The following is a 27,774-nucleotide window of genomic DNA, read 5'->3' on the forward strand; positions in this document are numbered from 1 at the left end:
GACCTTGAACAATTTGTGCTTGGGCACTTTTTCACTACCTGATTTTCAGAATTGTAAAATAAAAGCAAAACCAAAATGAGGTCAAAGTCTCAGAAACCAAAGCTAATAAAAAAGTGTAAGTTCTCTGAATTTTTAGGTTATTGTTTAGTTGCAAGTTTTGTATTTTTGTGTGCTTGGTGAATACTTTCAAATAATGTAAAAAAAGCCACAAAATATGTTCTTCATATAGAGCTGACTCAACTAGTACACAATCAATAATATAGGTTCTTGGGTCCCTCTTCCAGGAGTAGGAATAATTCTATACTACTCTTTCCATTCATCTTATTTTGCCCAGCTTCCTTTCCTTTTGTGACAGATACCATGTAGAAAACCATTAAGTGGTATTTTGGTGAGATAGAACATTTATGTAAATTGATTTAATTAGCAAAACGTAACTACTGTATTGATTTTTGTACTAAAGAAAATGTTTGTTATTGTGCTTGTTGTATGTCATATTAGAGAAGTTTTCAATTAGCAGTAATTGTGCCTCAGATAAACCTCATTGGCTATGATACTGTCACTAAACAGAGCTTGTCTGTCATATTAGAAACCACATTGGAAATTTTAGAAAAATGGAGAAAAGAATTAGGCCAAGGCTTCCATATATATATATGTTATATGTTATATATATATAACATTTTTAAAGGGTGTATTAGTAACAAGATTTATAGGTGAGAAGAAACAAAATGAGAGCAGGAGCCTTTTAATAATCAGGAAGGCTAATGGAACACAGGTTCGCATCATTATAAAAGCATTTCAAAGAACTGGGAATCCACCCCACTTGGAGCTTTGTGCATGATTCTGAACCTTATATGAGAGGAATGATAATGAAGCATCAATAAAGACAGCCACGATGATAAAAGATCTTTAGGTCACAGATCCTTGTTGAGACTAAAAAAATGAGGTCAGTGCTCATTCTTGAGAGGGAAATGAAAGGTGAACATGACGAATGCAGATAAAGTTTGGAAGATAGAAAAGGTATATAAAAGGAAACTCTTCAAGGATATAATAGTTCAAAAGCAAGAGGGCATGAAATAGAACAAAGAAGGGACTGACGTTTAAAGAATATTATTGAGTGCAGTTCAGATGTGAAAATAATGACCAAAGGTGGCCATGGAAATTCCCATTTAGGAAGAAGGAATTTATTAGATAGTTAGGTAAAATCACAGGACAAATTGGAAAGTGTTGCAAGTAAGACCTGGAGGTTCTTTCATGAAGAACTTTTATTTTACATGTTGGGGTCTATGTTATAGATAGTTTGCTCAGAGGTAAAAGATCACATCTATTGGGAAGTTGATGGAATGTTATATGCTGCATTTAATTCACTGCTGGCAGTCAATGAATTGCTGTATACATGAAATTATATTCTGTAGTTTTTATTTACAAGTATTTACACGCTGACATAAAAACCTGTCATTAGCAAAAGCTATATTTGACTAACTATATAAAGTATAAAAAGACATCCATAGGGATTACTCAGGTAGGTTTGGGAGGAGACCAGAGGTCAATTTATTCCAATTGAGTACTTTCTTTGTTAAGTGAAAGTAAACTGTATGTACATGAAATTTGTATTTCCCTGGACTACATCAGCTTAAGGGTAAAAATGTGCTTATATTAATTACAGTAAATTATGTGGGTTTTTTTTTCTGGATTTTTTGCTATCTACTATTTCATTATTCCCATTACCCCTTGTATCCCTTCTATACATTTCTGGGCATCTATAGGGATGACTCCTGTGATCTCACAAATACATCTTTTTAGTTTCTATGTTAAGGCTTTTCCTTTACATAGCATGGTCCCAGCAGGACCATGCTATATGGAACCTTCAGTGGGACATGGGCCCTCACCTATACTCAGCTCCCCTCCCCGTAGAGGTGCGAAGGTGTCTCTCCCATGTTGAGTTTTGTTTGTCATGAAGATACCAAACTGGTGCTGTCTTGGTCTAGGTGCCTTAGGTTTTAGTGAAAAGATCTTTGTATGTGTATGTATATATATGTGTATATATGATACTGTCACTGTATATATGATATGTATGTATACATACATATACATATTCATATACATATACATACACATACATATGTGTATGTATATACATATATATGAGTATATATATAATGATTTAAACCTAACTAAGATTGAGTAAATGGGTCAGGATAGATGGCTTATGATAAACACTTTGCTTTCTCTTTGCTGGTGACTAAGGTTATTTAGCCAAGTTATTTATATTCTTTGGACACCTTCTTTCCTGAGGGGCTTGCTTCTCAGTCCTGAATGCTAATGCATTTCTGTGTTTTCCGCTTCACCCCTTTTCCCAAGTCTGTCTGAAAAATTTAGACATATCAGAAGCCTGGAAATGAACTATTTAGGTAGAAGCTGGGGAGATCAGGTTGAGTGCAGAATCTTAAAAAATGAAACAAAACATACAATAAGGAGAAGAGATAGAGAAGTAGAAGAAAAAGGAAAGGCAAAAAAGAAAAAAAATTTAAAAGAAAACAGTAAACCAGTCTTCTGGTCTGTTTTCCTCCCTTGCTCCATATGTGGTCTTTCATTAACAGTCTAAATCTGGTGTTTCTCAGTTCAATATTTAGCTAATTTCCCTTTTCTCGGCATCAAAATCTGGTGTTTCTTATCAGATGGTATCAATTAGAACCCAACAAAATCTTTACATTTTACACTTTAGACAGTAGATACAATTTCATGGTTGAAATGAAATTAAGTTTTGGGCAGTGATAAGCTTAGAGGGGTCTACTTTGATTCTCCTTATTTTTTGTAAGTTTATTTTTGAGAGAGAGAGAGAGAGAGAATCCCAAGCAGGCTCAGCACAGAGACTAATGAGTCGCTTGATCTCATAAATCATGAGATCATGACCTGAGCTGAAATCAAGAGTCAGATGCTTAACCGACTGAGCCACCCAGGCTACCCTACTCCCTTTACTTTGGAAGTGTACCCTTATGATTGCTGCAGAGAAAGAAATTCTCTTTATAGATCTTTCTGATTCTCATCACCATCTGCCTTATGTCATAATATTTTTGTTGGTGGCTGGCTGCATCTTTATAATTTTCTGTGGCATAAATTTCTTTCCCCCTGGCCAGTAAGTTGCTTTTTCTGTGGCATAAATTTCTTTCCCCCTGGCCAGTAAGTTGCTTTTTTAACCCAGTTGAGCAGATCATTTTCACAGATGTTTCGGTGACATCGACAAAGCCTGTGACCTACCAAACACTGTCAGGACCTGGCTATGTGGACTGTAGTTCCTTTAATCTCTGGATGGTAAGGCTGCACAACCTTACAGGCAAGATGAGGCAAGCCCTAAATGCCAGTACATCAGGAATTTCTAAGGCTAGAATAGGTTTCAGTTCTTTTTAAAATTAAAAAAGAATTTTTTAATGTTTATTTATTTTTGAGAGAGAGAGAGACAGAGTATGGGTGGTGGAGGCACAGAGAGAGAGGGAGACACAGAATCTGAAGCAGGCTCCAGGCTCTAAACTGTTAGCACAGAGCCTGACATGGGGCTTGAACTCATGAACTGCAAGTTTATGACCTGAGCCAAAGTCGGACCCTCAACCAACTGAAGTGCTTCTAGCTTTCAGTTCTTAAAGAGAGGAAGCATGCCATGTTCATTTGCTAATGACTTTAGTTGAAGAGTGAACATTGGTTATAAACAGCAAAATTAAGAAGGCTATGGCAAGTTTCTGTGGCATCGTTAAAACCTGCTGGAGAGGAAGTTCAGTTTTAAAATTGAAATAATTGTAATTCACATACAGTTGTAATATATAATAGAGAGTGATCTCTTGTACCTTTTGCTCAGTTTCCCCCAATGGTAACAGCTATAGTGTAATAACAACCAGGATATTGACATGGATGCAATCCAACAATGTTATTCATATTTCCCCAGTTTTACTTGTACTTTCACACATATGTGTGCATCTGTATATTGTATGTGTGTGTGTGTGTGTGTATTCTATGCAGTTTTATCATTTTTTAGATTTATGTATCTGCCACCACAGTCAAGATACTGAACAGGTCCAATACCACGAGGATTTCTCATGTTATCCTTTATTTTATTTTTTATTTTATTTTATTTTATTTTTTAAAGTTTATTTATTTTGAGAGAGAGAGAGAGAGAGAGAGAGAGAGAGCACGTGCACGAGTGCATTAGTGGGGGAGGGGCAGAGAGAAGGAGAGACAGAATCCCAAGCAGGCTCTGCACTGTCAGTGCAGAGCCTGATGTGGTACTCAACCCACGAACTATGAGATCATGACCTGAGCCAAGATCAAGAGTCTGATGCTTAACTGACCAAGCCACCTAGGCACCCCATTGTGTTATCCTTTTATAACCACACCTACTTTCCTTCTGCTCCCACGTTTTCCTTAAACAACCAGTAATCTGTTTCTTATTGCTGTATTTTGCCATTTCAATGAAGTTATGTAATCATGAATGAAGTAACCTTAAAAAATTTTTTTTAAAGTTTATTTATTTTTGAGAGACAGAGAGAGAGAGAGAATGAGTGGGAGAGGAGTAGAGATAGAGAAGGAGACACAGAATCTGAAGCAGGTCCAGGCTCGGAGCTGTCAGCACAGAACCCGATGTGGGGCTTGAACCCACGAGTGGTGGATCATGAGCTGAGCCAAAGTTGGATGCTTAACCACCTGAGCCCCCCAGGCGCCTCTGAAGTGGGATTTTTTAAAAAATAGACTTGGGGGGGGGTCCTGGGTAGCTCAGTTGGTTGAGCATCCAACTCGATTTTGGCTCAGGTCATGATCTCATGGTTCGTGGGATCCAGCCCTGTGTCAGGCTCTGTGCTGACAGCACAGAGTTTGCTTCAGATTCTCTGTTTCTCTCTACCCCTTCCCTCCACTCAAAATAAATAAATAAACCTAAAAAAATAGACTTTATTTTTTAGAGTAATTGTATGTTCACAGCAAAATGAGAGCAGAAAGTACAGAGAGTTCTCATGTACTCTAACACATGCATAGCCTCCCCCTCCAGAATGATGCATATATTACAATTGATGAACCTGAATTGACACATCATTATTAGCTAAGGCCCATAGTTTATACATTTTATATTGGGTTCACTTTTAGTGTACATTCTGTGGGCTTGCACAAATGTATAATGACATATATCTACCATTACTGTATCACACAAAATAGTTTCACTGTCCCAAAAATCTTCTGTGTTCTGTCTATTCATTCCTTCCTCCCTGCAACCCCTACAACCACAGATTTTTTTACTGTCTCTGTAGTTTTGCCTTTTCCAGAATGTTATCTAGTTGGAACCATACATATCATAGTTGGATTTCAAAATTGGCTTTTATCCCCCTAGTATAATTCTCTGGAGATTTAGCCAGGTTGTTGTGTGTATGAATGGTTCCTTCTTTTTTTTTTTTTAATTGCTGTAGTACCCCATGATATGGATGTGCCACAATTTGATTAACCTTCCACCCCTTAAAGGACATCTGGACAGATGCCTGTGTTTGGCTGTTATGGTTAAAGCTGCTGGGTCCACTCACGCACAGGTCTTTGTGTGAATGTAAATTTTCCTTTTTCTGGGATAAAGGCCCAGGAGTACAATTGTTGGGATGTATAGTAGATGAGTGTTTAGTTTTACAAGATGCTGCCAAACTGTTTGCTAGAATGGCTATATCATTTTATGATTTCACCAGCTATATATGAGTGATCCAGTTTCTGAACATAGCTTTGCCAGCCTTCAGTGGTGTCACTTTTTTATTTTAGCCATTCTGTTAAGTGTGTACTGAAATTACACTGTGGTCTCAGTTTGTATTTCTCTAATGGCAAGGGATGTTGAACATCTTTTTCATGTGCTTCTTTGCTATCTGTATATTCTCCTCATATGGGCTTTCATAGGACAAAATTTTAAATTCTGATGAGGTCTGATTTATTAGTTTCTCTTTTTATGGCTTTTGCTTTTGTTGCCAATTCTAAGAACTCTTCCTAGCTCTAGAGCCCAAAGAATTTCTCTTGTATTTTTTTTCTGAACATTTTACAGTTTCAGAGTTTTATATTTAAATCTATGATCCATTTTGAGTGAATTTTGAACAAGATGTAAGATTTAAGTCAAGGCTTATTTATTTATTTTTGCCTATGGATGCCCAATTGCTACATAATCATTTGTTGAAAGGCCATCCTCCCTTCATTGAACTCTTATGCAGCTTTGTCAAAAATCAGTTAAAATCATATTTATGTGGGCCCATTTTGGGTTCTTTATTTTGTTTCACTGACCTATGTGTTTATTATTAAGGTAGTCTATTTTTGTGATCTAATTTGATGAGTGCATGTACTTTACACGAATTCACTGTATTTTATTTTTATGGTCATTCTAGATTTTTCTTGTTGTTAAAAATTAAACTGGTGAATCCAAAAGCTGAGATAATGAAAATAACTAAAGTGGATTGAGAACTTATTATTTTCCAGGTACTACTCTAGGTACTTTCTTGTGTACGATTTAATTTGTGCAACAACCCTAAGAAGTAGGAACTATCCTTATTTTACAGATGAAACTGAAGCACAGAGGAGTTAAAGCTTATACTGCTCTTAGGTCAGAATATGCACTATGACTTTCAAGGTATGCCTAATATTCACAGTGTTAGGCAAGTTGCTACAGAAGGGTACTTATTTATACCTTGTGGAGCCCAAGCAATATGGTTCATGAAATATGTCTTTTAATACCATGTTGAAAGTTTATGCCTATATTTTGCTGACAAGTTGACTCACTATAAAAGTAAAGATGTAATTAAAAAAATTTTTTTTAACATTCATTTGTTTTTGAGAGACAGAGAGAAACACAGCGTGAGCTGGGGAGAGGCAGAGAGAGAGGGAGACACGGAATCTGAAGGAGGCTCCAGGCTCTGAGCTGTCAGCACAGAGCCCAATGGGAGGCTTGAACTCATGAACCATGAGATCTTGACTTGAGCCGAAGTTGGATGCCCAACTGACTGAGCCACCCAGGCGCCCCAATAAAGGTGTAATTTGAAAACAAAATGTGACTACCTACAAGTGCACAGAATTTTCTGAAAGACATTTTTGAATGATCTTTAAAGCACTTTGTTTACTTTCCCTTGCTACTTGATGGCCCTTACTTTGCTAATATCCACGTTATTATTTTTTAATTGATGTATAGTTGACTTATCCACATTATTTATATTAAGTATAAACAAAAAGCATGAAAGAAAAAGGTTATTATCTTTGGATCCTAGACAGTGCCATTTTTTCATGGCTTTATTTAAATTACACTTGGTACACATAGAAATTGTTGCTTTTGTAGGTGAGCTTAGAGTTTTTCTAATAGTGAAAAGAAAAATGATTTCTCCATGGAGCTCTCCTCACATGGATGTTAAATGAAAAAAAAATTTGAAGCTTCTTAAATATATTCAGTGGAAAGCCCTTAATAATATTATGAAAGTTTTTTTTTAATGAGTGGTTTAATGATTGTGGTTATAGAAGTTATTTTTCCTTGTTACTGTAGTATTTTTTTTTTTTTACTTTCATGGTGGTATTGACATTTGACGGTTTTCTGTTATTATGTATTTATAGTTGTGGTGGCTAAATAATGGCTCCACCAAAGATATCTGTGCCCTAAACTCTGGAACCTGTGACTATTACCTTATATGGCAAAAGGGACTTTGCAGAAGTGAGTAAATTAAGGATCTGGAGATGGGAAGATTATCCTGCATTATCTGAGCAGACCCTAAATGTAATTACACAAGACCTCATAAAAGGGACTTGGAGGGAGCTTTGTGAAGATGGTGGCAGCAAGAGATTGAAGTGATGCAGGGAAGGAGTCCTGAGCCAAGCAATGCAGATGGCCTCTAGAAGCTAGGAAAAAACAATAACGTGAATTCTCCCCAGAGCCTCCAGAAGGAATCAGCACTGCCAGCAGCTTAACGTTAGCCCAGTGAAACTGATTTCAGACTTCCAGTCTCCCAAACTGTAAGAGAATAAATTTACATTGCCTTAAGCTGTCAAGTCTGTGATTATAGCAACCATAGGAAACTGATTACAGTAGTCTTACACACAAGTAGAATAATGGAATATTGCAAGCCTAGTCTGATTTGTAGCATGCTGAGGCCAGGATCTCCTGAAATTTAGTGTAAGGTGGTTGATTGCATAATTATTTTTCTTTTGATACAAATGTCTTTAAAAAGGTGGCTTGCATCATCTTTGAGGCCAGGGCAACTGGAGAGAGGTGAGCCTGTGGGATGATATCCAAGGGAAAAGTTGACCTGAGAGGGATCAGGGCAAGCCAGGAAGGAAATTTCAAGATAGAGTTCAGGGAAAGAGTTCTTATTGGACAAGTCAAAGTTATTAGGAGAAAGAAAGCTAAGGGCAAGGTGAAGATGGGATAACAGAAGGTCAGTGGAGGGGGACGTTGAGCTAGGCAAGGCTATGAAAGTTGGTATCGGTTTAAGACTCACTGGAATGATGAACTGGAGATGGCTCAAGGTTACTTTCACTTTGGTTGCCTAGCAAACAATTGTGTAAATTATGTCCACCAGAAAAGTATGCAGGCCAATGTATGCAGTTACCTGATGCCTCCCCTTGTTCCTTAAGGAGCTGCCACCCAGATCCTGTTGACAGCACTGCCTATGAGGAAATTTAAGAACCACTAGTTCAGAGAAGACAAGAAACTTCAGGTCCTTTCCTGCTGTTGAAACAATTACTCTATGGGTGGGGACACAGAGTACCAGTGCCAATAAAGGTATTCCTGCTTGTGTCTCAGTCACATATGTCTGTGTTCTATTCTTTGTGTTTTGGGCCCATGGCAGAACTGAACATAGCCTACCACATAAGCTTTCCAAGTGTTAAAGAATAATATTCAATAAAAGTTCCATTTTACATTCTCATTTTCTTAGCAATTGAGTTTATGTTGTTGTAGCTTTCCTCCTTTATTTCCCCAGTGAGGGGAGGAGGATCTGATCATTTTGAACTTGTCTGGAGTTGTTGCCAGATAAAAGTGGAAAGTAGAAAACCTTCTAGGTGGGTTGAGAGGGAGAGGAAGAGACAGCAGGGATAAAACAAGAGTGTCTTGTTTCTTCCTTTCCAGGGTGTATCCCAGGAAACTGTTAAGCCCCTTTTCACATTCCACATGGTGCCAAAGTGACATGGCACTGTCACAGTGGGATATTAGACCTGGTTGAGGAGAGTGCTGTAGGCCTGTGGGAGGACACATTCGGGGTAACACTGAGAGTGCAGCCTGTCATTATCAGGCTTCCTTGGAGATAAGGAAGTCTACTGGGGCCTAAAACAGCCCTCGTTGGGGCAAGGAGGGTGCAGAGGGGCCTAGAGAAGCTAGGGGTACTATAAAAAAACCAGCCATATTTTAGCAGATGCCAGTGTGACAGACATAGGGGATCATGTGAAATGAGGGATATATTCAAGAAGGTGTGAATATTTGAAAAGCAGGGTCAAATGTACATCAGACATCCCTTACATTGGTGCCACAGTGATAAGTAAGCGCCCCAAGATTTAGGTCAAGCAGAAAGCAGAGAACCTAAGTAAGTGATCCCTGAAATTATACCCCCAAAAACTAATCTAAAAGATCCTGAATTAATCTTTTTTAAAAGTTATTTATTTATTGAGAAAGAGGGAGGGAGGGAGGAAGGGAGAGAGAGAGACAGAGAGAGAGAAAGAGTTAGTTATTGGTTAGTTAGTTCACGGGAGGGGGAGAGAGAAAAGGAGAGAGAGGGAATCCCAAGCAGGGTGCACAGTCAGCCTGTGAAGCCCCATGTGGGGCTCAAACCCATGAACCCATAAGATCATGATCTGAGCAGAAATCAAGGGTTGGATGCTTAACTGACTGAGCCACCCAGGCACCCCCTTAATTAATATTAAAGAAAAGGCTGAGATACCTTAAATGCACATATGAGAGTTTTTGTTTTATTTTGCTACTGTATGGGAATGAGGGCTGGAAACAGAATAAATTTAGTTATAAAAATAAATTTACATTAAAGTTTTTTTTTGCGCATTTAAATAGGAGGTTACAGATTTTATCCTTGTCACCCAAGATTATTCTTTTATCTATCTATCTATCTATCTATCTATCTATCTATCTATCTATCATCTATCTATCTACCTACCTGCCTATCTATCTATCTACCTATGTATCTATCTATTTATTAAAGTAAGCCCTACACTCAATGTGGGGCTTGAGCTTATGAATCTGAGATCAAGAGTCACATGCCCTAGCCAGGCGCCCTTCTGATGTCAGTCTTTTTTAATTTGTGTTCTTAAATCTACTCCAGGACTGTATGCTTTACTCTCTGTTTTCCTACCCACAAAAATCTTCCTAAGTACTTCTTAGTTATCTCAAAGATTGGTCATCATTGACTTTGTACTTGCCAAACCTAGTGCTTTCTCTGCAGTCCTTATTCTATATGATTTCTGTGCCAGTCCTGTGACAATCTGTCCCCAGATTCCTCCTCATGCATATTCTGCTCTGTGTTGTGTGCTGGTGTCTGAATCCTTGTTGCTGTACTTCCTGGTCTCCTGGAGTTGTTCATGACTGAGTTAAGATGAGGAGAGGCAATGGTGAAGATTGTAAGGGAACCTCTCTGCTAACTTCAAAATCTGAATCATCCCTAGATCTGCTTTAGCTATTGTTTTCTTATTCTCTTGATTTTTAGACACATTTACTGCCATTTCAAAGGTCTGTGGATTCTAATTTTTGCATTATGTTACAATAAACTGTTCACTGCCTTCCTTATCTCCAGCATCAAATATATGTAAGTTTCTAAATGATGGCATAGCATGTGACTTACAGAGAATTGACCTTAAATAAATGTTTATTGGCTAAATGAGTAGGTAGAAGTATGGGATGAGGTAATAGAATAACTCCTCCTGAGGGAATTATCAGAATCAGTGTTTTGCCAAGATTCTAATACTCTGCTGAGGATCACCCTCTGTGTTGCTCATCAGTGTGTGTCTTATCCCCAGGTGTTTTCATACAGAAAAAGGTGAGAAGCTTTGCTTTATGGATAAGAGAGTTTCCTATACAGATATACTTCCTGAATCATTGGAAAGTAACAAGACTGCATTGAAAAGTAAAGTAGATCCAAACATAGTACAAGTGTAAAGACAATGCTTCTCAAAATTTTCCTCTTAATTATCCATAAGGACAGAAGAAGGCGAATATGTATGTCTGGACCTAGATCCATAACAGTGGTATAGATTAGGAAGCCAATCTGCCACCAAAGGAGAGTTTCTCTTTAGAATTAATTTAAATGTACATTTGATCCTACGATAGAAAAGTCTTCTACCTTGAATCAAGTTGACTTTCACAATGTGTGGCCCCAGTTTTACCCTGTGACTTCATGTGTCTGCTGGCTAACTGCTCCCTAGCACTTGCTCCACGTTGTCCATGCTTCTCATTTGAGAAGCACAGCATGAGGGTATAGACAGATAACTTGATGTTGGCAGATTTCTTTCTAAGAGAACACTTTTGGTGGAAGAAGAGAGCTGGAGGCCACCAGGTGTTTGTAATAGGGGCAGGAGAGAAAGTTTGTCATGGGGGTAGGAAAGGTCAATGAACATTTAGGGTGGGAATCACTTTGGGTTTTTCCTTTGACTAGTCCTGATGTCTTAGAATTCATATAAATGAATTTATATGCCTCATATAAATACCTAAGTCTCTGTAATTGCTATTTGGCCATATGTCTGTAGCATGCTGACTTCTAGGAAAATATCACTTGGAGCACTTGCTATTGGTTACAACTCCCATGCTGCTGAATAGGATCATGTTTTACAACTGGGATTGGGGTGCAGGAGTGATTGGGATGAAACACTAGTGTGTTCCCTTCTCAAATGGCACCTCTATCTTTTTGAAATGCTCAATATATTTCACATGCTAATTAATGTGAGCCACAACTTTTCCCTTTAATAATTCTAAATGGCTCTACTTCCTGTTATGAAATTGCCAGCAAGAGAAAAATCTTATCTTGCTAGGTAACCTATGTATCCTGCCCCAAACCACAACTGCGAATCTGAATGCAGATTTACCATCTGTGTACATATTGTCACCGTGGTCCCAGACCACATGTCACATATCTGTTTCTTTTAGTAAGGTTGACATTTCTTGCAGTGCACTTCACCTTTGCTCTTACCGGATATGTACAATTTCATTTAGGAAAGAAGTGCTGAGATGGGAGGAAATAGAAGCTTTGAATACATTGTAAATCTGATATGCAAATTTTATCACAGTTGCATTATTTGCTAAAGTTCATTTTGAGGCACTCTGGGATGTGATTAATTTTAAGGGCAATACAGGATGTTGTTTGCTGAATTTATAGGCCCTGTGGGATAAATGAACCTGCCTGTTTCCTTATTACCAAGGGAATTTTTAATAGAAAATGGAAGCATAATAGTTAGAGTAGAACATTATAGTACTTTATTTTTACGGAGGCATAAACTATACTAGGAACTGAGCCATAGGATAAATGGGCCTATTGCAGCATAGGTCAAGCTAGTAAAATTAAAATGTGCTCAATTCTGTCTATGTGTACTTTTCTGTGCATCACAAGCATATCTTGTACCTCTTAGAGAAAAGGACCTATTCTATCCATCTATCTATCTATCTATCTATCATCTATCATCTAATGATCTATTATCTATATCAATCAATGAATCAGTCATCTATCAATATTTTCAAATGATTCCATATTTCCACAGCCATAATTACTACTTTCTTAAAAAAATTTATATTCCATAGGATTCACAACAATCATTTGGCAATTGGTCTAGTGTTATTTTATTTGTTTGTTTGTTTGTTTGTTTTTTACTTTCCTAACTGATTTGTTTAGGAAAGAGTACCTTGGGATGTTTTCCATTTTTTTTCTTTATTAAAATTCAAATTAGTGTAAACATACAGTGTAGTATTGGTTTCTGGAGTAGAACTGAGTAAGTCATCACTTACGTATAACACCCAGTGTGCATCCCAACAAGGGCCCTCCTCAATGCCCATCACCTATTTGGCCTATCCCTCCTACCCAACATCCCTCCAGCAACTCTCAGTTTGTTCTATGTATTTAAGAGTCTCTTATGGTTTGCCTCCCTTGCTGTTTCTTTCCTATTTTTCCTTCTCTTCCCCTATGTTCATTTGTTTTGTTTCTTAAATTCCACATATGTGTGTTATTTTAAAGGTGATATTTAAATTCTATATTATTGCACAGCTAGTATCTTTTTTTCCTAACTGGATTATAAGCCTTCAGGGAACAGGGACTATAATTTACTTTTTGTATTACCCAAAGGTAATACAATTATCAATGAACAGTGTATTGACTTTCAATTATATAGGAACATTTTTAAACCAATATAGGAAAATTGAGTTTCAAAATATTCAGCAGTTACTCAAGAAGCCAGGTGTATGCAGTCAGATTATATCCCTCTTCACAGGTAACTACCCATGCCAATTCATTTCATGAACATTATTGAGAATTTAATTTTTTTAAAAGTTTATTTATTTTTGAGAGACAGAGAGAGACCAAGTGCAAGTGGGGGAGGGGCAGAGAGAGAGGGAGACACAGGATATGAAACAGGCTTCAGGTTCTGAGCTGTCAGCACAGAGCCCAACACGGGGCTCAAACTCACAAACTGTGAGATCATGACCTGAGCCGGAGTCGGATGCTCAACCGACTGAGCCACTCGGGTGCCCCAAGAATTTAATTTTTAAGGGCTATGTATGGTGGAAGGGAGAATGGGTAAGTTATTTTTTCTTTGTTTACAAAACTATTTTATTTTTCTCCTGGGAGCACAAGAAGACATATTTTCCCCAGTATCCCTTTGTGTCCAGGTGGACTGTGTCATTAAGTCCTTCTAATGGAAGGCGAGTGGAAGTGATATATATGCCACTTTGAGGCCATAAACAGCCCTTGTGCAGTCTTCCTTGTTCTTCCTTCCTAACCACACAGCTGAAAGGGAGAGCTTTTAATATGGTAGAACTATGGAAATATCATGAGTCTTGAGGTTGAGTACCTGCAAGAATGGCCCAGAAGATGTGATGGCCAGGAACTTTAGCTCTGGATTTTATATGAGCAAAAATATTGTATTATTGAATAAAACTGCTGAGACATTGCAGCTGTCACAAGTTAATGTTGAATAATACATGAAGAAAAATCAGTAATAGGGATTGAAGAGTTAAGAGCTTCAATTAGAGGAAAACAAATGAAAGATGAGAGGGAGGGGGGTTGGAACGAAGTGATTGGTCTTTGATTGGGCTCCATGGAGTGGATGATCAGAAGACACTGCTGGCGGTGTTAATGGCTGTAGGAACTTTAAGAAAGAAGGTGTGAAATATTTATTTGAAATGTTTTTAGAATATAGTACTTGAAACATATAAAAGAATACACAGTGATGTTTAATTTTGAAGCATAGTAATAAATGAACACTTGTGAACACACCGCTGAGCTAAGAATCAGAACTTTATCATTATTGTTGTAAGTGGCAGCTGTATGGATAAATTTGATAAACATGATGAAAAAAAGTGAGTCTCAGAAGATTATAACATTTATTTATAAAGCTCAAAAAAGCATATTAAAAGAATGAGGTATTTAGGGATACATATAGGCCTAATTTTTAAGTTGCTATGCTGTGCTCTTTTGTCCTAAACCTTTGGTAAAATATTTTCTGAATTTTGTTGGTATGCTGGGAGGATAAGAACTGAAATTTAATGAGAGAAGAGAGATATATAAAATCTGACTATATTCTCACTTCTCAAAGTGAGTTCTGTGGGCCAGAAACCTTGGCATAACTTTGGATCTTGTTAGTAATGCAGAACCTCAGTACTAGTGAGACCTACTGAATCAGAACCTGCATTTTAAGAGCATCCTAGGTGATTTGTATGCACATTAATCTGAGAAGCACTGGACCACAGCACATTGTACAGCCCATTCTCCAGAATCCCTGTTCTTCTCCTTCTTCTGAATTGGCCCCATATACTGTGTTCACTGGGTAGTTCCACAGAAGGACAAAAGAAAGGATCGGGAAACTAATGTCTACGGAGCACCCACTTGGAAATACAGACATATCTAGGGTTACCCTTCTTTCCTTTTTCCCCAATCCCTAATTCTCTGTTATAATCAAGCTTATGGTAGCAGCAGTCATCAACTCCTCTAAATCCCTAAATCACTGTAATTACTGTTTAGCTATATGTCAGTAGCATGCTGACTTCTAAGGAAACATCAGAACACCTGTTATTGGTTATACTCTTATGTAATGCCATGTTCCTGAAAAGGATCATGTGTTACAACTTGGGTTGTGGTGTAGGAGTGATTGGGATGAAGCACTAGTGTGTTCTTTTCTCAAATGACACCTCTATCTTTTGAAATTCTGGGTGTATTTCACACACTAATGAATGACCTTGCTGGCTGCTAATGCAAGCCAGAAAGCATTAATTTGATCCAGTTTTTACCAAGTACTGATGGATCCTGTCAGGAATAGGGCTAAAAGATGAGAGTAGACATTTCCTTAACTAGATTTTAAAAAAGGACAGACTCTTTAGTTCTGTAAAATGAGTTGACATGTGGCATTAAATTCATTGCTGTTATCTGTCATTGACTTTTCTGGGCAGGATAATGAATGCTAAACTTTGTTAGAAATATGGCTCAATCTTAATATCGCAAATGTGTTGGTAGACCAGAAGGAATGTAATTGTTTTATCAGAATGACTTTGGTTTGTGGAAGTGTAATTAATGGAAGAGATAGCTGATGCCATCAGAATTTTCCATTTATGTTTTGAAAATCCAACAAAAACCTAACAATGAAATATACAAAAAAAATAAATCATACTTCGGAATATAAAAGAGATTAAAGAGTAACTGAGGTGGCTTCTCATTAAGCATGGTGGACAGCATATATGCATTCTCTACCACCGCCACTGAAAGCTCCCTAAAATGACAGCATAGAGATTAAAAAAAAAAGTTATAAGTCCCAAGGGCAAAGAGACCAGGAGAGGGGAAAAATACAACATAATTTGGATGCGGAAAACAGATTGCTCTGGTAATTTATGGCCACATAATTAACTATCTCAAAAGTTAATGGATTAAAACAAATATTATATCATACTCTACAATTTTTATAGTCAAAAATTTGGGCAGGATTCAGTTGGGTGATTCTAATATTTCATATGGTATTGACTGTGATTCCTGAGGGTATTTCTCTGCAGTTGGACTGATTTGGAGTATCCAGGATTGCTTTATTCATGCACTTGAGCAGAGGGAGCTGGAGTCTGGGCTTAGGTGGATCTCTTTCTCTCTCCATGCGGTCTCAGGGCCTTCCAATGTCGTCTGTCCTACAGCATGGTTCGATTGTTTCCCGGTAGTTCAGGCCATCTAAATGAGTGTCCAAGAGACAGGATCCGTAGGCTGTCACTCTCTTAGGGCCTGGGTCTGACAACTCGCACAGCTCCATTTCTGCCATATTTTATTAGTCAAAGTAGTAGTTTCAGTAGAACAAATGGGCCAAAATAATTATGGCCATCTTTATTCCCCAGATATATGAATAGTAACAGACCTAGAAGATGAGGAATCTGAAACTCAAGCTAGCAGTGAGGGAAACATCCAGGTCAGCTGAATGTGCTCCAGAGCCCTAGAAACTAGGCTTGGGAATTTCAGGTACTTCTGAAAAGAGGGAGGGGGTACAAGCAGGGCCAAAAATGTTAAGGATCAGTTGAAAGTCTATATAAAAGCTGTTGGATCTTCTGATCCCCTTCCACAGTTTGCTGAGCCACTTCTCCATAGAAGACTAGAGGTTAATTTCTGGAGAGGTTAAACGAAGCAGACTCTGGACTTGGGCATAACTGAAAGCAGGTGAAACATACAGAAAACAAAGATAGTAGATTAAAATCTTCACACTGTGCCATGAAATCCCCTTCCCCTCATCTCTTAAATGAGCTTTGATGATACTGGCAGGCTCTCAGGTAAAAACTGGAGGATTCCTCTCTTGAGATTTATGTTTCAGAGAAAATTTCTACAGGTGTGGACAGTTAGGGGCCCAGCGGGACAACACCATCAGATCCACTGTCAGTGAAGCAGTCAACAAGTCACATCTACACATGCAACATCTACTTGGTTTTTTAGTGCCTCATTGTTAAAATCAGCAATCAAGGATCGATAGACATATGAGGCAGGTTCTTTTAGAAACCAAACCAAATAGGGGTGCCTGGGTGACATATTCAGTTAAGCATCCCACACTTGGTTTCAGCTCAGGTTATGATCTCACGGTTTGTGAGTTTGAGCCCTGCATCGGGCTGTGCACAGATGTCATGGTGCCTGCTTAGGATTCTGTCTCTCCTTCTCTCTGCTCCTCTCTTGCTTGTGCTTGCCTTCTCTCAAAGTAAATGAATAAACTTAAAAAAAATTTTTTAGATGCCAAATCAAATATGTAGAAATAAAGAACATAGGGTAGATAAAAAATGTAAAGAGCAAAATAAAATAATGAAAACTATAATTAATATCCCTAAGTGATGAGAAAATATATTTCATAAATGAAACAAAAAGGACATCAAATAAACTAGAATTCTTAGAAATAAAAACTATTGGATCACATTGAGTAAACAAAGAAATGAAAACTATGGGGCCAGAAATTAAATATTAAATAGAATCTTTGAAAGATATATTTGAGGAAAATTTATGAATAAAACAACCAAAGAGATGAAAAATTTGAGAAATTATAAGAAAGTTAAAAAATAAGTTCAAGCGGTCCCCTATCCAGGTGCTAGAACAAGCAGAGATAACAGAGAAAACAGAGGGGAATAAAAATTGGGGAGAATTATCAAACAACAGGCTAGAGGCTATGGAGTGCCAGACTGATAGGGACCACTGAGAGAAAATAGGAAAGATGAGAAAAGGATCCACACTTTGGTACATCATCATGAAATTCCAGAAAATTGACAAAGAGAAACTCCCAAAGTCTCTGAGGATGAAGAAAATTGACCAGTTTTCAAAAATTGTACTCAATTTCAGATGAGCAACCCTGAATACCAGAAAATAATGGAATGACATATTCAAAATTCTGATTGAAATGATTTCCAATCTGGAACTCTGTGTTCAGCTAGGCTATCAGTCAAGTGCGTAGGAAAAGGCATAATGCCTCTACCTGGTTAAAATGTGATAGAATATATTCAGCACGAAAAAGTTGTGAGTGATAATTTCTGTTTATGCATTCAATTCTCAATTAGACTCTAAAGTTCCCAAGGGATATGATTTTAATTTTGATTTGTCCTACATAGCATCTGAATAAGGTAGGCATTTATAAATGGTGTTTATGAATAAATGGACTCTGTTCAGCTTTAAATCATGATTATTGGAATCATGTGCTGAATATAATAGCATTGCTATTATATTGCTAAATAAATATATTGCATTGCTAAATAAGTAACTTATTTTCTTAGTTGCCGTTTCTTGATACCATACCTATTATTTATTCTCAGATGTTTTTTCATGAATTGTCTTTATTTAGAAAAAAAAATTTTGTCTTCTTATTCTCTCATTTGGTCCAACAGTTCAAAGAATTTGTGGCTTGAATGTTTAAGAAGAGTGGAATAGGATGCTCACATTTGTTATAACAAAATACTTTTGGAGCCTTTTATGGTGATGTTGGCCTGATAACACTAGGTACCAATAAATTAAAGACAAAATTTGAATTTTCCCTGTTGTAATTACTATCTGGACCAGTAATCAGGCGCTTAATTACTCTCAGCATTACTGTTGGTAATAAAGTGTTTATGGCCACCAGTGAATAGGAGCTATATTAAATAAGGGAACAAGCTGATTGGTTTATACAGTAGAGGGAGATGGCTCTGTACCCTAGGAATAGTGGCTCAAGGAGAACTCAGGGATCTGTAGGAGGACCTGAAAATCAGAAAAGACTACAGTTAGAATTGTCAAAAACAACAGAGATCAAGAGGGACAGTAAAGGGAAAGTCAGCTTGGATCAGATGCAGAAGTATTCAGCGTCTTGAGAAAATTCAGACTTCAGAATGATAGGAAGAAAATTTGACCTCAGGTGGTTGAACAGAAATATTCAGAACTAAATAATATAGGAAGTCACTGATTAACTAATGCACACCTATTTGTTTTTATTTGCATGTAGGTAATAACTGTAATTTCTTCTGCTTGTAGCAAAGCTTTTACTTTTTTTTCTTTTTTGCTTTTAAGAAGACTGACTTGATAATGTGGGATTTCTCATTGAGATAATTATAGAGGGTATGGTAAGAATTTCATATCACTAGCAAGAGTGTAAAAAAGAGCCTTCTGTGACCTCACACATCCTAATTAATGTACAATCTTATGATGGAGGCATTTTATTACTTATGCTCCCAAGGCAATACCAAGGTTGATTGCTACCACTGTGTTCACCCCTGAGATAATCATTGACAAATTCTGTGGTGTGCTGGGAGCTGTACAAGGGCAAGACTAGGACATGGGGACAGTGAAGAATAAATGCCTTTGTGGTAGAGATGCCAATCATCTCTTCCCTACACACTCTTTTCATTAGGGAATCTGCTTTCCTGTAATCTGTGGCAGGGGTAGCCTTATGTATCACATGACACTATGGCTGACTGGACCATGGATGGACATCTGAGCCAAGTTAAGCCTGGAATTTGGAGCTGGGATACTGAGAGCTTGATTCAAATAAACAGCGGTAGGCACTGGACCCAGGAGATGATGCAAATTTGGGATTTGTGGACTTGTTGGCCACATGCGGTCATTGAGAGGGAAGGAACAGTAGACACAGGTAGATTCAGCTAATGTTTGACTGCTGCTGGGTGGAGAGTGATAGTGATTGGCTTTTTAAATCCAAGTCTTATTCATAGGAGTCCTAATTTTACTTAGGTACTTTGAGGATGTAAACTTCAGATACCCTCTACTTTCCATAGATTGAACGAAATTCTGCTCTTTCAACAGTAGAGTCACATTCATCATTCCATTCAGTTTTTCTAACCCAGCAATAAAATTGACCCACTGAATACCAGTTAATATATGGTTACAGAACGCCCAGTCTGTTGCAATCACATGATTTCACAACTACTTGGATTTTATCTGTCTCCTTTAGAAGATTATAATTCCCTGAATTTTTAAACAAGGAATCTACACCAGTTTGTTTCATGTAACATGTGGCCAATGGCTTTTTGAAATTTGATATTTCCTGAGCTGTAGTAAACTTGGCTTATGAGAAACATGTTTAGTTTAATGCTCTAATATAATAGAATAATATTCCTAGCACTAAATATTGACATATATTTTCAATAAATTTCCTTTAGAGCTGTTTATATGAAAAGCTTGGTGTATATGTGTGCTACATTGTGAGTATCCTCCCAAACGATTGATTGCATTAAGCATATCAGGTCCTTTTATGACTCATAGAGGAATTCTAGAGTCAACAGCCTGCCTCTTAATAACAGGCATGAGGAGCAGAGCCTGGCAGCATGTGGCTGGAAGCCTTTGGTCATTATGGTTCCCAAATAGTCATTCTGATTCCAAATGGTGTACAGGGCAGATGGTGGGCTTCTCCACCTTTAAGAACATTTGGATGAGCATGTATCACTGTAAATTCAATTATTTGGCAATTGTTAAGTAAAATCATCTTTAGAAAATAAACTGTCTTTAGAGATATTTTCCCAGTTCCAAATTAAAAAAATATTGCCTATATAATAACACAACTGTAATATTGAATTAAGCTGCCTATTTATTGATTTTCCCAAGAGATTTCTTTCTTGCTTTTCCTGTGATACATTGTAACATTACCATAATGGGACTTTATTATTTCTCATTTTCCGCATGCATTGCTCTGATAATTGGGAAAAGTCAGAAAATCCAACTATTGAAATGAGTGACCTTTACGTTTGGAAAACTAATTTGTTCTACATAAATATAGGAGCTCACGTTACATCACTTAAAATACACAAGACTGACCACTGTCAATTTAACTTTTTATTAAAGGAAATTATTTGCTTAATCAAAATATGTATACCATATCTTTCTGTTTGTTTGTTTTTCCTTTTTTGGTCACTTACTGTATTTTATTTTTTGCCTCCTTCTCCCAAAATTCAACAATTTTTTTGATATTTATTTTTACACTTGAGAATTTAAAGATTTTGGATATAGGCAGTAATCAATGTCCAGGAAATTAGCAGCAAAAGTGTCATAACTGATACAGGCAGAGAAAGTACATGATTTATTCACCTTCCAGCCCAGTTTCCTCCCAGAACTCCTGTTGGAGGAGAGAAGCCTTGTGCTTTAGGACATCTTGTTCTTTTTTTAGTTGTTGTTTTTGTTGGTGGCAGTGTTCACAGTTGCAAATTACATCAATTTGTACTTTTAGAAACCTATAGTGCTATGGAATCTGTCCCTAAGTACTTTCCTACTTCTATTTCTGCTTTCACATCCTAGGTTTTTGCCTTGTTTAGTATTCAGCCTAGTTCTTTGTCCCTTTGATGAGGGGAAAAAACATTTATATATAAAAGGACTGCCAGTCTTGAGGACATTACTTGGAACTCTCCAGCTGCAGGCAGGAACCACTGAGTTCTCTCCAATGTCACTTCCCATGGTCATGAGCTGAGGGGGCCAACATTCTCAGGGCCAGTTCCCACAAACCCCACATCCCTGCTTACCTTAAGTTTTGCCATTACATGATGAGACCTTCCAGATTATCCATTATTTCAAAAACAATTCTCCTCTCATTGCTCAGAGCATACTCTGGTCTGATGCTCTCTTCTGCCTTTCCCTGTCCAGACTCTTCCACTCTGTCTTCGGGAGCCTAGGGTCTGTCACCTGTAAGCGGCTCAACACCTCCGCCCCTTGTCTGATTGTTCCTATGACATTCTTGTTCAAGTGACACCAGTTTTTACTGGTACCACTCCCTCTGCAGTCCCTCCAGAAGTAGCTATGTTTTTTCTCGTGCTCCGTGTGCACTTCAGGGCTTGGAGGTGAATAGATGGCTTCTTATTTTTCTTCATTGCCTACAAATCTCTTTTTGTCTCTTTAAATACCTAGTTCTTTAGTTCCCAACTTCAGATGTTACCATTACTTCACCTTGTGGTGCCATCCATCTACCCTCCTCTCAGGTGCCTCCTCTCACTACTGGCTCCTGGGTGACTGTGATTGTGGCTCATTCTTCTCTTGTTGCTGAGTTCTGCTCTCAGCTGCTTCAGGAATCTCTTCCTCCTCTCCATTTTCCTGACTTGTATATTTACTTATATCTGAAGCTGGTATCACTGGTGACTGCACCACCTCCCACATCTCATTTTCCTCTTTGACTTTGCCTCCCAGCCTGCTGACCACTACCTCTTACCCTGTATCCACTTGATAGTGCTACATCTTAAAGACTTCCTATCAATTGTTCCACATTTTGCTGTTTTAAACCTGTTAATGTCCTCCCTCCCCTTTTTTTCCAAATTAGATTCCGTGTTTTGGCTCTATAGCCATTCCCTCAGTAACATCTTTAACTCTCTTGACCCCCTTCTCCTCCATTGTATGCACCTAAGCAAACGTGAGTCCCTCCTAGCCCCAGTTATCTGTGTATCCTGGCCCTACACCAGAGCAGATGAATGGTGCCGGATAATAATCACACCATGCTGCTCACAGGCCTTGCCTCAGGTTTAGGACCCCAGATCTCAAAATCATCACTCAGAAAATTCTATTTCACTTTTCCAATAAATTCACCTTTAGCCTCCCTAGATGACTCTTTCATATCTTCTCTTTAACCCTTCAGTTTCAAGACACTACTTATTCTTTCTTACTTTCAACTGATAACTTGGCTTTGTATTTCCTAGAGAAAAGAGATGCCACCAACAAGAAATGCTTCATGTTTCTACCACCCACTTGTATTGTTAGCCACATATTCTGCCTTTCCTGCTCTGTTGCTCTTGACTTGTGTTCTTGATCAGTTTGCTTCTTCAAATCATTCTTAGGTTTTCCAGCTCCCTGTCTTTAGCACATCTCTAAATGTTGGATTGCCCCAGAGTTTTTTTTCAGCTCCGTAATCTTTTCTAGTTACACTTTTCTGAGGAGAGCCTGTTTAGTCCCATGGCTTTATTTTTATTTTTTTTAATTTTTTCAACGTTTTATTTATTTTTGGGACAGAGAGAGACAGAGCATGAACGGGGGAGGGGCAGAGAGAGAGGGAGACACAGAATCCGAAACAGGCTCCAGGCTCCGAGCCATTAGCCCAGAGCCTGACGCGGGGCTCGAACTCACGGACCGCGAGATCGTGACCTGGCTGAAGTCGGACGCTTAACCGACTGCGCCACCCAGGCGCCCCTAGTCCCATGGCTTTAAATACCATCTCTGTGCTGATGGCTCCCAAATTTTTAGCTCCACCCTAAACTCTGTCCTGAGCATCAGAAGTATACTCTGACTGCTTACTTAACATTTTCACTTGGGTGTCTTTTAGACTTTTCTAATCTAACGTGGTCAAAACTCGTAGTTTTCTCAAAAAGAAATAAAAATCTATTCTCTCTCAATCCTTTCACATACCAGCAAATGGTACTGTCATCCATCCAGTGGTTGTTCAGGCCAAAATTGTGGAAATTGTTGTTGAATCCTCTTTCACTCATTGTCCCTGTTGAATCCACCAGCAAGTCCAGTTGCCCATATTTCCAGATTATATCCTGAATCTGACCACAGCCTATCACTTTTCAGACTTAGACCAAATTGTCACTATGTCTTACTCAGTGCACTTAAAAGTTCCTGAAATTAGCACAACTCACATGTCTGTGTTTATTGTCCACTTCCCCACATTAAAATATGAACTCTTTGAGCATAGAGCCTTTGTCTTGTTCATTGCTGTGTGCCTAGTGCCCGTACCTGGCACATAGTAAGGGGTCAGTAAGTAGTTTCTCCTGATTAACATTTCAGTCTATGGAGTCTGTCTTTCAGAGTATTCATTGAACTATATGGAAAGTATTAAAAACTTACATTCCTGAAATCTGAGCAAATTGTCTAGTGTCCATGCTTAAAATTTTAAAAAGGTAATTGATCATGCTGGTGCCTAGATTTCAGCTCCAAACTATTCACATGACATGACTGTAAAGAGATCATTTAAAAACATATATACCTGTGTATGTATAATAACACAAAAATATATACAATTATATGCACATATGTGTGTGTATGTATACACATAAACATATATGTACATTTAGTATATACATGCACAAGCTTACTATTTTATAAATAGAGTCATATTGTAGATGCAGTTTTTTCCTTTTGTTATTTTTTATTTGCTTCTCCCTTCCCTACTTGTCTTTACCTGTTACTATAGTTCTCCCAGCCCCCAAATAACCATCTGCTTTGTTTTTCTCCTGAATTTTTCTTCTGTACACTATTGTAAGTATAAAGACGTAAATACATTTGTTATATGTATTTAAATATATAGCTATAGAAAGATATTTGGTTATTGTTTTACAAAAATGGGATCACATTAAGCTTAATCTTGTGCATTTCACTATTTAAAAGGATACCTTTAGCAATTTGTTGCAAATGCTTCTACAAATTACAGGTTCCTATTCTTGCCATAAAAAAGCTAAGACTCCATTAAAACACTCCTGTGACATATAAATGAAGAGAGAGGGCTGAAGAATTATATCACTCTATTGAATAGGCCCTAAATAGTAGTTCAAGTAAGAATAGCCTAGGGGTTATTAGTATGACTGGTGAGGGAGTCTTGAGAATTGTGTATAAAGTACGAGGACCTCTGCAATGTTGCTGTGGTAATGAGAGCATTGGTTTGGGAGTAAAATGGCCCAGATTTTTTTTTTTTTGAGTTTATTATATAAATTTTTATTTTTTAAAAAAATTTTTATTATTTATTTATTTATTTATTTATTTATTTATTTATTTATTTATTTTTCTCCCTCCCACCCCCCATCAACCCTCAGTTTATTCTCAGTTTTAAAGAGTCTCTTATGCTTTGGCTCTCTCCCACTCTAACCTCATTTTTTTTTTTCCTTCCCCTCCCCCATGGGTTTCTGTTAAGTTTCTCAGCAACCACCTAAGAGTGAAAACATATGGTATCTGTCTTTCTCTGTATGGCTTATTTCACTTAGCATCACACTCTCCAGTTCCATCCACATTGCTACAAAGGGTCATATTTCATTCTTTCTCATTAAAATGGCCCAGATTTTAATTCATATTCTGCAACTGACACACTGGCTAGCCTTTGGCAATTCATTTAATCTCTCTGGGGTAACCTAATTTCTGGACGGAAGACTTGGGTTCAAGTTTATTACTAGGAATGTAATCTTATAAAGATCTTAAGTTATTAAGTTCTCTGATCTGCCAGCCAGAGATGGTAATAATATTTGTCATACCAACCCCATAGGTTATTGTGTTGGATTCTAGGAGATAAAATATTAAAACATTTCTTAGATTGTGATGTGATTTACAAATGGGAGTGGCCATTATTTTTTTTCCCTCACATATCAGTTGAAGGCTGTAACAGACATATTTGAGTGTTAGTTCAGTTGTTCCCTGTCCATTGTGGTAGCTACTAACCACAGGCAGCTATTAAGCACTGGTGACATGACTAGGCCAGATGATACAGGCTGTAAGTGCAAATGCACCCAGGATTTTAAGACTTAGTATGAAAAACAGAGTAAAATATCTCACTATTTTTTTAATATTGATTAGTTGTTTAAATGATGCTTTGCAAATATATAGTTAAATAAAAATATTATTAAAATTAATGTCACATTATTTTTTTCTTTTTAATTTAAAATTATTTATGTGTCAGGAATCACTCAGTTGAAGGTATGACCTTAGTGAATATGTTTGTACCAGGTGGGCTTGCTGCCTACCTGCAGCTGGCACACGGTGGGACTTTGAGACTCTTCGGAATTCCCTGTCCACGTAGGGCTCCTCTAGGGTCACTTCCAGCCTGAGATCAGGTCTACTCATTTCAGGTAAATTATTGGCACGTGAGGGCTCCTAAAGAGCTAGCAACCTAAAAATGTTCTGCTGTTTTCCTTAATTAGTTTTGATGGATTAAGTTCCCTAACAGCTGGTTGTTTATATCATAGGAATTCAGGATGGCTCGCACATTCTGTCTTGTTCTTGCTTTGATTACCTGCTCAGCCTTCAGCTCTGATTCCTGCCTGATTTTACACTGCAGCTTTCATCTCTTTAACTAAGAGTCTCTTGTGATGACCTTCTCTTAAATCCTCCATCAGCTGGGTCCCCCTAAGCCCATCTCCTTGTTAAATGTGCAATATCTCATGCCTGATGGCTGTAAGGTCATAACCAGTGGTCTGGCTTCACCTCTTGAGTTGAATCCAAATGTTAACAGCCTTTGTTACCACTGAGGCTGGGCTCTAACAAGGATCTTGTTTGTTGTTTATTAATTTTTCACTTACATAGTATTAGGCTTCATAGTTACTATATACAGTACTGAGTAGATTGTCTTTTAATAATGCCACATTGGTTCACTGGAGTATCAATAGACGAGGCATATACATTAATCTGAACAACTTGGAAGTATAAATGCAGAATGAATGCATTCGAAAGTGCGAATCTTGTGTTCACTAACCTTATGATGGCGATCATTTCACAATATACATGTACATCAAGTCATCACATTGTAAACCTTAAACTTATACAAAGTTATATGTCATTTATTACACACTAAAGCTGGGGAAGAAACCCCAACTATAACAAACCAAAGCACAAATCTTGAGAAGCTATACAGATACTCTAATAACATTGCCAATACTTAAGCATTACTTTACCGTCACGCTTTGTAAGGTTTTATTTTTATTATATCTGCATTTTGTTTCTAGGGTTTCAAGGGACTCAGTCCTAGTGCAGAAATAAAATGTACCCATCAGAATATCCACAGCTCACCTAAGGATGGTCCAAAGCTGGGAGGGAGGTATGTGCAGCTGGCTGGCAGAACCAGTATTCCAAAGAATGAGGACAGGATAGAATGGTGAGCTAAATCAAACAAAAGTCAATTTGATTGCGTGTCCAGAAGATTAACTACCTGAAATAAAAGGTGGAGAAAACATGGTTTAGCAACATTATAAGAAAAAAGAAGAATGGTCTTGAACTAAATTATTAATATGCGATTTCAATTTCAGGGAGATGTGACTTACTTTGCTATCTTTGAAAATACATACTTTTAAGCCACGATGTTATCTTAGTTGTTCTTATCTTACTTGTTCTGGCTTTGGAGCCAGAAAGATGAAAAGCCAGGTGTGTTTTACTTTATGTATAAGTTTGTAAACAAACTGAAATCTTTCTTGTAATATTTGTAGCTTAGGGAAATATTTTTTCAAGACTTAAACAATAAGAGGATAATTGAGTAATTCATAGTTTCCTCATCTATTCAGTAATTCATTACTCTATTTAAAGTTATACTTTAGAGTTCCTCTGGTGATTACACCTGGCTTGGCCAGTGCCCATGAGGTTATACTGGCTGGACGGTGTCAGGTGGCGGGGGTAGCTGGAGTGATGGCCTTTTGTTGGCCCCAGTGACAATGGTGGTTTTCACAGTGAGGTGGACATTGAGGACTTCCAGTAAGATGAAGACTCAGTGATATTTTTCTACCCCTGCTTGTGTGGAGATGACTTCTCCATCACCGAGAAAGATTTGGAGACTGGGAAAGATGTGGCAATGTGTTTTAGTTATTTTCTGATTATAAAAGTCATTGATGACCAAGACCAGTTTATGTGTGGAGAAACAGTTCCAGTCCCTTTGACCAACAAATAATTAGTTAATAAGTGCTGA

The 27,774-nt window shown here is 37.7% G+C and overlaps 2 pseudogenes; one reads left to right on the forward strand and one right to left on the reverse strand.

The window, feature by feature from the left end:
* Positions 1–407: 407 nt before the first annotated feature.
* LOC124521355 (uncharacterized) lies at positions 408–571 on the reverse strand (annotated as a pseudogene).
* A 410-nt stretch (positions 572–981) lies between these two features.
* Positions 982–27,774, forward strand: LOC124521101 (DPH3 homolog; annotated as a pseudogene).

Source organism: Lynx rufus, unplaced genomic scaffold (assembly GCF_022079265.1).
Source record: "Lynx rufus isolate CCGP_SWC_20201006 ecotype Redwood Valley unplaced genomic scaffold, mLynRuf1.p SCAF_3, whole genome shotgun sequence".
In the NCBI taxonomy this organism is placed as follows: domain Eukaryota; kingdom Metazoa; phylum Chordata; class Mammalia; order Carnivora; family Felidae; genus Lynx; species Lynx rufus.